Source organism: Triticum aestivum, chromosome 3A (assembly GCF_018294505.1).
Source record: "Triticum aestivum cultivar Chinese Spring chromosome 3A, IWGSC CS RefSeq v2.1, whole genome shotgun sequence".
NCBI lineage: Eukaryota > Viridiplantae > Streptophyta > Magnoliopsida > Poales > Poaceae > Triticum > Triticum aestivum.
In genome coordinates, this window is record NC_057800.1 from 540,637,849 (window position 1) to 540,651,436 (window position 13,588).

The following is a 13,588-nucleotide window of genomic DNA, read 5'->3' on the forward strand; positions in this document are numbered from 1 at the left end:
TTTTTAAGAAATTTTGGAGTTACAGAAGTATTCGAGAGCTTCCTGTTTTTGGCAGATTCTGTTTTCGATGCATAGTTTGCTTGTTTTCTAGATTCTATGGATTATATTGCTTAATATAAATTGTAGAAATGATAGGGCACAGTAGGCATCATGTGAGAAAAATTATGAATCTTGTCTTGATAGTACCTAAGTGGTGATTTGCTTTCTTATACTAACGGAGCTTACGAGTTTTCTGTTAAGTTTTGTGTTGTGAAGTTTTCAAGTTTTGGGTAAAGATTCGATGGACTATGGAATAAGGAGTGGCAAGAGCCTAAGCTTGGGGATGCCCAAGGCACCCCAAGGTAATATGCAAGGACAACCAAGAGCCTAAGCTTGGGGATTCCCCGGATGGCATCCCCTCTTTCGTCTTCGTTCATCGATAACCTTACTTGGAGCTATATTTTTATTCACCACATGATATGTGTTTTGCTTGAAGCGTCATTTTCTTTTATTAGGATTTGCTTGCTGTTATTCATAGTAATATTTTTCATCTTTTACTTCAATAAAAAGGTCAAGTATAGCCTTTACCATGCTTATTTTGAAAGTCCATATGTTGCTCTTTTAAAAACAGAAAGTTTGCTGTTATGTTTTGAATATTTTTGAATAGTTAGAACATGATAAAATCTTGAAAATTTTACGCAATTAGCAACTACAAATTATCTACAGTGTGGTGATTTTTCAGAATTTTTGAGTTAGGGAAGTATGATTCCTCTTGCATTCCTTACAGACTATCCTGTTTAGACAGATTGCTGTTATGTTTGCATTGTTTGCATATGTTTGCTTGCTTAATGATTCTATTTAAGGATAGGACCCTTAAATATGAAGAGGAATTTAGTATGCAATGTTAAATAATAATTTTAGTGATTTTCTACAGTAGAGAATGATAAGATTTAGCATGGATTTATAATAACTTATCTCACGAGTTCTTGTTGAGTTTTGTGTGGATGAAGTTTTAAGATTTAGGAAAACCGCGATCTGAAAGGAATTAAGGAGACACAAAAGCTCAAGTTTGGGGATGCCCAAGGCATCCCTAATTAATATTTCAAGAAGTTTCAAGCATCTAAGCTTGGGGATGCCCCAGTTGGCATCCCACCTTTCTTCTTCAACAACTATCGGTCAGTTTTGGTTGAGCCTAAGTTTTTGCTTCTTTACATGATATGTGCTATCCTTGCAATGTCATTTTATTTTGTTTTTATTGCTATTTGAATAAAGTACTTAAGATCTGAAATTCTATTTATGAGAAGGAGTCTTCACATAGTTTCATAATTATTCTACTCATGGATCTTCATTTATATCTTTTGGAGTAGTTTGTCATTTGCTCTAGTGCTTCACTTATATATTTTTAGAGCCTGGCGGTAGTTTTATTTTGAAGAAATTTTTGAACTCTCATGCTTCACTTATATCATTTTGAGAGTCTCTAAACATCACGGTAATTTGCTTAGGTTATGAATTTAGTCCTAATATGATGGGCATCCAAGAGGGATATAATAAAAACTTTCATAAAGTGCATTGAATACTATCAGAAGTTTGATTCCTTATGATTGTTTTGAGATATGAAGATGGTGATATTAGAGTCATGCTAGTGAGTAGTTGTGAATTTGAGAAATACTTGTGTTAAGGTTTGTGAGTCCCGTAGCATGCACGTATGGTGAACCGTTATGTAACGAAGTTGGAGCATGAGATATTTTTTGATTGTCTTCCTTATGAGTGGCGGTTGGGGACGAGCGATGGTATTTTCCTACCAATCTATCCGCCTAGGAGCATGCGCGTAGTACTTTGTTTCGATAGCTAATAGACTTTTGCAATAAGTATGTGAGTTCTTTATGACTAATGTTGAGTCCATGGATTATACACACTCTCATCCTTCCACCATTGCTAGCCTCTCTAGTACAGCGCAACTTTCGCCGGTACCATAAACCCACCATTTACCTTCCTCAAAACAGCCACCATACCTACCTATTATGGCATTTCCATAGCCATTCCGAGATATATTGCCATGCAACTTTCCACCGTTCTGTTTATTATGACACGCTCCATCATTGTCATATTGCCTTGCGTGATCATGAGTTGACATCGTATTTGTGGCAAAGCCACCATCCATAATTTTTTCATACATGTCACTCTTGATTCACATCCCGGTACACCACCGGAGGCATTCATATAGAGTCATATTTTATTCTAAGTATCGAGTTGTAATTCTTGAGATGTAAGTAAATAAAAGTGTGATGATCTTCATTATTAGAGCATTATCCCATGTGAGATAATAAAAAGAGAAAGGGCAAAAAAGAGAAGTCCCAAAAAACAAAAAGAGAGAAGGGGCAATGCTACTATCCTTTTACCACACTTGTGCTTCAAAGTAGCACCATGATCTTCATGATAGAGAGTCTCCTATGCTGTCACTTTCATATACTAGTGGGGATTTTTCATTATAGAACTTAGCTTGTATATTCTAACGATGGGCATCCTCAAATGCCCTAGGTCTTCATGAGCAAGCAAGTTGGATGCACACCCACTTAGTTTTCTTTATGAGCTTTCATACACTTATAGCTCTAGTGCATCCGTTGCATGGCAATCCCTACTCACTCACATTGATATCTATTGATGGGCATCTCCATAGCCCGTTAATATGCCTAGTTGATGTGAGACTATCTCCTTCATTTTGTCTTCTCCAAAACTGATACGTCTCCAACGTATCTATAATTTTTGATTGCTCCATGCTATATTATCTACTGTTTTGGACATTATTGGGCTTTATTATCCGCTTTTATATAATTTTTGGGACTAACCTATTAACCGGAGGCCCAGCACAGAATTGCTATTTTTTGCCTGTTTTAGGGTTTTGAATAAAAGGAATCTCAAACGGAGTCCAAACGGAATGAAACCTTCGGGAACGTGATTTTCTCAGTGAACAAGACCCGGGAGACTTGGACCCTACACTAAGACACAAAAGAGGAGGCCACGAGGTAGGGGGCGCCCACCCCCACCAGGCGCGCCCTCCACCCTCGTGGGCCCCCAGTTGCTCCACCGACGTACTCCTTCCTCCTATATATACCTACGTACCCCCAAATGATCAGATACGGAGCCAAAAACCTAATTCCACCGCCGCAACTTTCTGTATCCACGAGATCCCATCTTGGGGCCTGTTTCGGAGCTCCGCCGGAGGGGGCATCGATCACGGAGGGCTTCTACATCATCACCATAGCCTCTCCGATGAAGTGTGAGTAGTTTACCTCAGACCTACGGGTCCATAGTTAGTAGCTAGATGGCTTCTTCTCTCTTTTTGGATCTCAATACAATGTTCTCCCCCTCTCTTGTGGAGAACTATTCGATGTAATCTTCTTTTTGCGGTGTGTTTGTTGAGACCGATGAATTGTGGGTTTATGATCAAGTTTATTTGTGAACAATATTTGAATCTTCTCTGAATTCTTTTATGTATGATTAGTTATCTTTGCAAGTCTCTTCGAATTATTAGTTTGGTTTGGCCTACTAGATTGATCTTTCTTGCAATGGGAGAAGTGCTTAGCTTTGGGTTCAATCTTGCGGTGTCCTTTCCCAGTGACAGTAGGGGCAGCAAGGCACGTATTGTATAGTTGCCATCAAGGATAACAAGATGGGGTTTTCATCATATTGCATGAGTCTATCCCTCTACATCATGTCATCTTGCTTAAGGCGTTACTCTGTTTTTAAGTTAATACTCTAGATGCATGCTGGATAGCGGTCGATGAGTGGAGTAATAGTAGTAGATGCAGGTAGGAGTCGGTCTACTTGTCTCGGACGTGATGCCTATATACATGATCATGCCTAGATATTCTCATAACTATGCTCAATTCTGTCAATTTCTTAACAGTAATTTGTTCACCCACCGTAGAATACTTATGCTCTCGAGAGAAGCCACTAGTGAAATCTATGGCCCCCGGGTCTATCTTCATCATATTAATCTCCTACTACTTAGTTATTTCCTTTGCTAGTTACTTTGCCTTTATTTTACTTTGCATCTTTATCACAAAAATACCAAAAATATTATCTTATCATATCTATCAGATCTCACTCTCGTAAGTGGTCGTGTAGGGATTGACAACCCCTATTCGCGTTGGTCGCGAGGATTTATTTGTTTTGTGCAGGTACGAGGGACTCGCGCGTAGCCTCCTACTGGATTGATACCTTGGTTCTCAAAAACTGAGGGAAATACTTACGCTACTTTGCTGCATCATCCCTTCCTCTTCGAGGAAAACCAACGCAATGCTCAAGAAGGATTTCTGGCGCCGTTGCCGGGGGGGGGGGGGTCTACACAAAAGTCAACATACCAAGTACCCATCACATACCCTTATCTCCCGCATTACATTATTTGCCATTTTCCTCTCATTTTCCTCTCCCCCACTTCACCCGTGTCGTTTTATTCGCCCTCTCTCTCTATCCTCCCTCTTTTTCTCTATTTGCCTCTTTTTGCTCGCTTGCTTTTTTTGCTTGTGTGTCAGTTCGTTTGCTTGTCACGATGGCTCAAGATAATAATAAATTATGTGACTTCACCAATACCAACAACAATGATTTTATTAGCACTCTGATTGCTCCTCTTACCGATGCTGAATCTTGTGAAATTAATACTGCTTTGCTGAATCTTGGCATGAAAGATCCGTTTTCCGGCCTTCCTAGTGAAGATGTCGCTACCCATCTAAATAGCTTCGTTGATTTGTGTGATATGCAAAAGAAGAAAGATGTGGATAATGATATTGTTAAATTGAAATTATTTCCTTTTTCACTTAGAGATCGTGTTAAAGCTTGGTTTCCGTCTTTGCCTAAAAATAGTATTGATTCATGGAACAAGTGCAAAGATGCTTTTATCTATAAGTATTTTCCTCCCGCTAAAATCATCTCTCTTAGAAACGATATTATGAATTTTAAGAAGCTTGATCATGAACATGTTGCACAAGCTTGGGAGAGAATGAAACTAATGATACGTAATTGCCCCACACATGGTTTGAATTTATGGATGATTATTCAAAAAAATTATGCCGGATTGAATTTTGCTTCTAGAAATCTTTTAGATTCGGTCGCGGGAGGCACTTTTATGGAAATCACTTTAGGAGAAGCTACTAAACTCCTAGCTAATATTATGTTTAATTATTCTCAATGGCATACTGAAAGATCTACTAATAAAAAGGTGCATGCGATAGAAGAAATTAATGTTTTGAGTGGAAAGATGGATGAACTTATGAAATTATTTGCTAATAAGAGTGTTTCTTATGATCCTAATGATATGCCCTTGTTGGATGTGAATTTTGATTGAGAATAATAATGAATATTTGGATGTGAATTTTGTTGGTAGGAACAATTTTGGTAACAATGCGTATAGAGGAAATTTTAATCCTAGGCCTTATCCTAGTAATCCCTCTAATAATTATGGTAATTCCTACAACAATTCTTATAGAAATTATAATAAGATACCCTATGATTTTGAATCTAGTATTAAAGAATTTATTACTTCGCAAAAGAATTGTAATGCTTTGATTGAAGAAAAATTGCTTAAGATTGATGAGTTGGCTAGGAACGTTGATAGAATTTCTCTTGATGTTGATTCTTTGAAACTTAGATCTATTCCACCTAAGCATGATATCAATGAGTCTCTCAAAGCCAAGAGAATTTCCATTGATGAGTGCAAAGAAAGAACCGTTAGGATGCATGCTAAGAAAGATGCCTTTATAAGAGTGTGTTATTCTAGTTCCTATGAAAATAATGATGAAGATCTAAAAGTTATTGATGTGTCCCCTATTAAAACTTTGTTTTGCAATATGAATCTTGATAATGATGGGACTAAATATGATCCACCTTTACCTAGAAGGCTTTCCAAGAATTCGGAATTTTTTGATTTTGATGCTAAAATTGATAAAAGTGGGATTGAAGAAATTAAAACCCTAGATGTTGCTAAACCCACTATTATGGATTTCAAGGAATTTAACTATGAAAATTTCTCTTTGATTGATTGTATTTCCTTGTTGCAATCCGTGCTAAATTCTCCTCATGCTTATAGTCAAAATAAAGCATTTACTAAACATATCGTTGATGCCTTGATGCAATCTTATGAAGAAAAACTTGAATTGGAAGTATCTATTCCTAGAAAGCTTTATGATGAGTGGGAACCAACTATTAAAATTAAAATTAAAGATCATAAATGCTACGCTTTATGTGATTTGGGTGCTACTGTTTCCACGATTCCAAAGACTTTGTGTGATTTGTTAGGTTTCCGTGATTTTGATGATTGCTCTTTAAACATGCACCTTGTGGATTCCACTATTAAGAAACCTATGGGAAGAATTAATGATGTTCTTATTGTTGAAAATAGGAATCATGTGCCCGTAGATATTATTGTTCTTTACATAGATTGCAATCCTTCATGTCCTATTATTCTTGGTAGACCTTTCCTTAGAACAATTGGTGCAATTATTGATATGAAGAAGGAAATATTAGATTCCAATTTCCATTAAGGAAAGGCATGGAACACTTTCCTAGAAAGAAAATTAAATTACCTTAAATCTATTATGAGAGCCACTTATGGATTGACTACCAAAGATGGCAATACCTAGATCTATCCTTGCTTGTTATGCCTAGCTAGGGGCGTTAAACGATAGCGCTTGTTGGGAGGCAACCTAATTTTATTTTTATTCCTTGCTTTTTGCTCCTGTTTAGTAATAAATAATTTATCTAGCCTCTTTTTTTGTTGTGTTTTTTGTGTTTAATTAGTGTTTTTTCCAAGTAGAACCGTTGGGAAGACTTGGGGAAAGTCTTGTTACACTTGCTGTAAACAACAGAAACTTTAGCGCTCACGAGAACTACTGCCATTTTTATTCGGAAAGTGCTATTTAGTTAATTATTTTTGAAGATTATTAATAGAGAAATTACTCACGTCCGGAAATTTATTTTAGAATTTTTGGGGTTCCAGATCTTGCGCTAGATACAGATTACTACAGATTGTTCTGTTTTTGACAGATTCTGTTTTTCGTGTGTTGTTTGCTTATTTTGATGAATCTATGGCTAGTAAAATAGTTTATAAATCATAGGGAAGTTGGAATACAGTAGGTATAACACCAATATAAATAAATAATGAGTTCATTACAGTACCTTGAAGTGGTCTTTTGTTTTCTTTTGCTAACGGAGCTTACGAGATTTTCTACTTTGAGTTTTTGTTGTGAAGTTTTCAAGTTTTGGGTAAAGATTTGATGGATTATGGAACAAGGAGTGGCAAGAGCCTAAGCTTGGGGATGCCCATGGCACACCCAAGATAATCTAAGGACACCTAAAAGCCAAAGCTTGGGGATGCCCCGGAAGGCATCCCCTCTTTCGTCTACTTCTATCGGTAACTTTACTTGGAGCTATATTTTTATTCGCCACATGATATGTGTTTTGCTTGGAGCGTCTTGTATGATTTGAGTGTTTACTTTTTAGTTTCCCACAATTGCCCTTGCTGTACACACCCTTTGAGAGAGACATACATGATTTGGAATTTGTTAGAATACTCTATGTGCTTCGTTTATATCTTTTGAGTTATATAGTTTTGCTCTAGTACTTCACTTATATCTTTTAGAGCAAAGTGGTGGATTTGTTTCATAGAAACTATTGATCTCTCATGCTTCACTTAGATTATTTTGAGAGTCTAAAATAGCATGGTAATTTGCTTAAAATCCTAATATGCTAGGTATTCAAGATTAGTAAAATTTTCTTATGAGTGTTTTGAATACTAAGAGAAGTTTGATGCTTGATGACTGTTTTGAGATATGGAGGTAATAATATCAAAGTCGTGCTAGTTGAGTAGTAGTGAAATTGAGAAATGCTTGTGTTGAAGTTTGCAAGTCCCGTAGCATGCACGTATGGTAAACGTTATGTAACAAGTTTGAAACATGAGGTGTTATTTGATTGTCCTCCTTATGAGTGGCGGTCGGGGACGAGCGATGGTCTTTTCCTACCAATCTATCCCCCTAGGAGCATGTGCATAGTGCCGATGTTTTTGATGACTTGTAGATTTTTGCAATAAGTATGTGAGTTCTTTATGACTAATGTTGAGTCCATGGATTATACGCACTCTCACCCTTCCATCCTTGCTAGCCTCTTCGGTACCGTGCATTGCCCTTTCTCACATTGAGAGTTAGCGCAAACTTCGCCGGTGCATCCAAACCCCGTGATATGATACGCTCTTTCACACATAAACCTCCTTATATCTTCCTCAAAACAGCCACCATAACTACCTATTATGGCATGTCCGTAGCCATTCCGAGATATATTGCCATGCAACTTTCCACCATTCCGTTTATCATGACACATTCATTATTGTCATATTGCGTAGCATGGTCATGTAGTTGACATAGTATTTGTGGCAAAGCCACCGTTCATAATTCTTTCATACATGTCACTCTTGGTCCATTGCATATCCCGTTACACCGCCGGAGGCATTCATATAGAATCATCTTTTGTTCTAGTATCGAGTTGTAATCATTGAGTTGTAAATAAATAGAAGTGTGATGATCATCATTTTCTAGAGCATTGTCCCAAGTGAGGAATTATAAAAAAAGAGAAAGGCCATAAAAAAGGAGAAGGCCCAAAAAAAGAGAGAAAAAGAGAGAAGGGACAATGTTACTATCCTTTGCCACACTTGTGCTTCAAAGTAGCACCATAATCTTCATAATAGAGAGTTTCTTGTTTTGACACTTTCATATACTAGTGGGAAATTTCATTATAAAACTTGGCTTGTATATTCCAACAATGGGCCTCCTCAAGTGCCCTAGGTCTTCGTGAGCAAGCAAGTTGGATGCACACCCACTTAGTTTCTTTTGTTGAGCATTCATACATTTATAGCTCTAGTGCATCTGTTGCATGGCAATCCCTACTCCTTGCATTAACATCAATCGGTGGGCATCTCCATAGCCCATTGATTAGGCTCGTTGATGTGAGACTTTCTCCTTTTTTGTCTTCTCCACATAACCCCCCTCATTATATTCTATTCCACCCATAGTGCTATGTCCATGGCTCGCGCTCATATATTGCGTGAAGGTTTATAGGTTTGAGATTACTAAAGTATGAAGCAATTGCTTGGCTTGTCATCAGGGTTGTGCATGATGAGAGCATTCTTGTGTGACGAAAATGGAGCATGACTAAACTATATGATTTTGTAGGGATGAACTTTCTTTGGCCATGTTATTTTGAGAAGACATAATTGCTTAGTTAGTATGCATGAAGTATTATTATTTTTATGTCAATATGAACTTTTGTCTTGAATCTTTCGGATCTGAATGTTCATACCACAATTAAAAAGAATTACATTAAAATTATGCCAAGTAGCACTCCGCATCAAAAATTCTGTTTTTATCATTTACCTACTCGAGGACGAGCTAGAATTAAGCTTGGGGATGCTTGATACGTCTCCAACGTATCTATAATTTTTGATTGCTCCATGCTATATTATCTACTGTTTTGGACATTATTGGGCTTTATTATCCACTTTTATATTATTTTTGGGACTAACCTATTAACCGGAGGCCCAGCCCAGAATTGTTGTTTTTTGCCTGTTTTAGGGTTTCGAAGAAAAGGAATCTCAAACGGAGTCCAAACGGAATGAAACCTTCGGGAACGTGATTTTCTCAACAAACAAGACCCAGGAGACTTGGACCCTACATCAAGACACAAAAGAGGAGGCCACGAGGTAGGGGGCGCGCCCACCCCCACCAGGCGCGCCCTCCACCCTCGTGGGCCCCCTGTTGCTCCAACGACGTACTCCTTCCTCCTATATATACCTATGTACCCCCAAACGATCAGATACGGAGCCAAAAACCTAATTCCACCGCCGCAACTTTCTGTATCCACGAGATCCCATCTTGGGGCCTGTTCCGGAGCTCCGTCGGAGGGGGCATCGATCACGGAGGGCTTCTACATCATCACCATAGCCTCTCCGGTGAAGTGTGAGTAGTTTACCTCAGACCTACGGGTCCATAGTTAGTAGCTAGATGGCTTCTTCTCTCTTTTTGGATCTCAATACAATGTTCTCCCGCTCTCTTGTGGAGAACTATTCGATGTAATCTTCTTTTTGCGGTGTGTTTGTTGAGATCGATGAATTGTGGGTTTATGATCAAGTCTATCTATGAACAGTATTTGAATCTTCTCTGAATTCTTTTATGTATGATTGGTTATCTTTGCAAGTCTCTTTGAATTATCAGTTTGGTTTGGCCTACTAGATTGATCTTTCTTGCAATGGGAGAAGTGCTTAGCTTTGGGTTCAATCTTGCGGTGTCCTTTCCCAGTGACAGTAGGGGCAGCAACGCATGTACTGTATTGTTGCCATCGAGGATAACAAGATGGGGTTTTCATCATATTGCATGAGTATATCCCTCTACATCACGTCATCTTGCTTAAGGCGTTACTCTGCTTTCAAGTTAATACTCTAGATGCATGCTGGATAGCGGTCGATGAGTGGAGTAATAGTAGTAGATGCAGGCAGGAGTCGGTCTACTTGTCTCGGAGGTGATGCCTATATACATGATCATGCCTAGACATTCTCATAACTATGCTCAATTCTGTCAATTGCTCAACAGTAATTTGTTCACCCACCGTAGAATACTTATGCTCTCGAGAGAAGCCACTAGTGAAACCTATGGCCCCCGGGTCTATCTTCCTCATATTAATCTCCTACTACTTAGTTATTTCCTTTTCTTTTTACTTTGCCTTTATTTTACTTTGCATCTTTATCACAGAAATACCAAAAATATTCTCTTATCATATCTATCAAATCCCACTCTCGTAAGTGGCCGTGTAGGGATTGACAACCCCTATTCACGTTGGTTGCGAGGATTTATTTGTTTTGTGCAGGTACGAGGGACTCGCGCGTAGCCTCCTACTGGATTGATACCTTGGTTCTCAAAAACTGAGGGAAATACTTACGCTACTTTGCTGCATCATCCCTTCCTCTTCGGGAAAACCAACGCAGTGCTCAAGAGGTAGCAACAACCACCTTCTATTCCACCTATAGTGCTATGTCCATGGCTCACGCTCATGTATTACATGAAAGTTGAAAAGGTTTTAGAACATAAAAAGTATGAAACAATTGCTTGGCTTGTCATCGGGGTTGTGCATGATTTGAATATTTTGTGTGATGAAGATGCAGCATAGCCAAATTATATGATTTTGTAGGGATGAACTTTCTTTGGTCATGTTATTTTGAGAAGACATGATTACTTTGTTAGTATGATTGAAGTATTATTATTTTTATGTCAATATTAAACTTTTGTTTTGAATCTTTTGGATCTGAATATTCTTGCCACAATAAGGACGATTACATTGATGAATATGTTAGGTAGCATTCCACATCAAAAAATCTGTTTTTATCATTTACCTACTCGAGGACGAGCGGAAATTAAGCTTGGGGATGCTTGATACGTCTCCAACGTATCTATAATTTTTCATTGTTCCATGCTATTATATTATCCATCTAGCATGTTTTATATGCTATTTATATGATTTTTGGGACTAACCTATTAACCTAGAGCCCAGTGCCAGTTTCTGCTTTTTTCCTTGTTTTTGAGTATCGCGGAAAAGGAATATCAAATGGAGTCGAATTGACCTGAAAATTTACGGAGATCATTTTTGGACCAGAAGAAGCCCACGAAGCATCTGAGATGGACGAGAAGAGTCCCGAGGCCACCACAAGGGTGGGGGCGCGCCCTACCCCCTGGGCACGCCCCCTGCCTCGTGGCCGCCTTGTGGACCCCCCCTGACTTGTTCTCGATGCCAATGCCTCTTATATATCCCCAAACTTCCAGAAAATAACCTAGATCGGGAGTTCCGCCACCGCAAGCCTCTCTAGCCTCTCTAGACACTACCGGAGGGGGGTCCATCACCGGTGGCCATCTTCATCATCCCGAGGCTCTCCATGACTAGGAGGGAGTAGTTCATCCTCAGGGATGAGGGTATGTACCAGTAGCTATGTGTTTGATCTCTCTATCTCTCTCCTGTTCTTGATTTGGCACGATCTTGATGTACCGCGAGCTTTGTTATTATAGTTGGATCTTATGATGTTTATCCCCCTTTATCTCCTTCTGATGAATTGAGTTTTCCCTTTGAAGTTATCTTATCGGATTGAGTCTTTAAGGATTTGAGAACACTTGATGTATGTCTTGCATGTGCTTATCTGTGGTGACAATGGGATATTCATGTGATCCACTTGATGTATGTTTTGGTGATCAACTTGCGAATTCTGTGACCTTGCGAACTTACGCATAGGGGTTGGCACACGTTTTCATCTTGACTCTCCGGTAGAAACTTTGGGGCACTCTTTGAAGTTCTTTGTGTTGGTTGAATAGATGAACTAAGATTGTGTGACACATATCTATAATCATACCCACGGATACTTGAGGTGACATTGGAGTATCTTGGTGACATTAGGGTTTTGGTTGATTTGTGTCTTAAGGTGTTGTTTTACTACGAACTCTAGGGCTGTTTGTGAAACTTATAGGAATAGCCCAACAGATTGATCAGAAAGAATAACTTTGAGGTGGTTTCGTACCCTACAATAATCTCTTCATTTGTTCTCCGCTATTAGTGACTTTGGAGTGACTCTTTGTTGCATATTGAGGGATTGTTATATGAACCAATTATGTTATTATTGTTGAGAGAATGTCGGTGTACTAGAGTAGGGGTACCCTATTACCCTGAACTCGTGCACGGGCAGTTGCAGCGCCCCGCGGCAAGGCTTGCCGGGTGACCGCCAGGACCCTCCGTGGTTCCCTTGAAGACCATTCAAGAACAAAGTACTCAAACCAAAGCTTGCCGGGAAGGCAAACCAAGGCCCCGGTAAGAGGAGCTTGCCGGGAAGGCCAACCAAGGCCCCGGCAAGAGGAGCTTGCCGGGAAGAAACAAGACCCCGGCAAGAGGAGCTTGTCGGGAAGGCCACTCAAGACATACCAAGAAAGCTTGCCGCGACGCGCCCTGCGTCCCGGCAAGATCCGGCGAGCGACAAGCTTCTGGACCCGACAAGACGACGGCCGCGGCAAGGAGCTTGCCGCGGGAAAGCCCCACTACGTGCCCGCGCTCCAGCTCACCTGCTAACGTGTCGCTCTAGGACTCTCCCAGAGCGCACGTGGCGGGAGGCCGTGCAGCTAGGGGTACGTGGTGGCAAGCGGAGATGAAGAGAAGCCCATCGTGGCAAACGGTGGCACTCCTAACGGTCACCTTTTGCACTGTTTAGGAGACTCAGACAGGCATTTAATGCCCTTGTCCCCTGCCGTCAAAGTTAGGTAGGGTGCACTGTATCCACAGTAGCGGTAGCTACACCTACCACATCCTTTTCCATTTTTACCCTTCTTGTCTATGTTGCCCCCTGTCGGTGACCCCTTGAGTATAAAAGGAGGCCCAAGCGCAACGTAGAAGGGGTCCGAGGGTCGGGGAGTTCAGAGACTCGGCCAGCTTGGCTCGTTCAACACCAGAGACACTCTTACGCTCAGTCTGGCAGCGTCCATCGCTCCTGAGCAAGAATCCAATATACACAAACAAGCAGCAGTAGGGTTTTACGCATCCG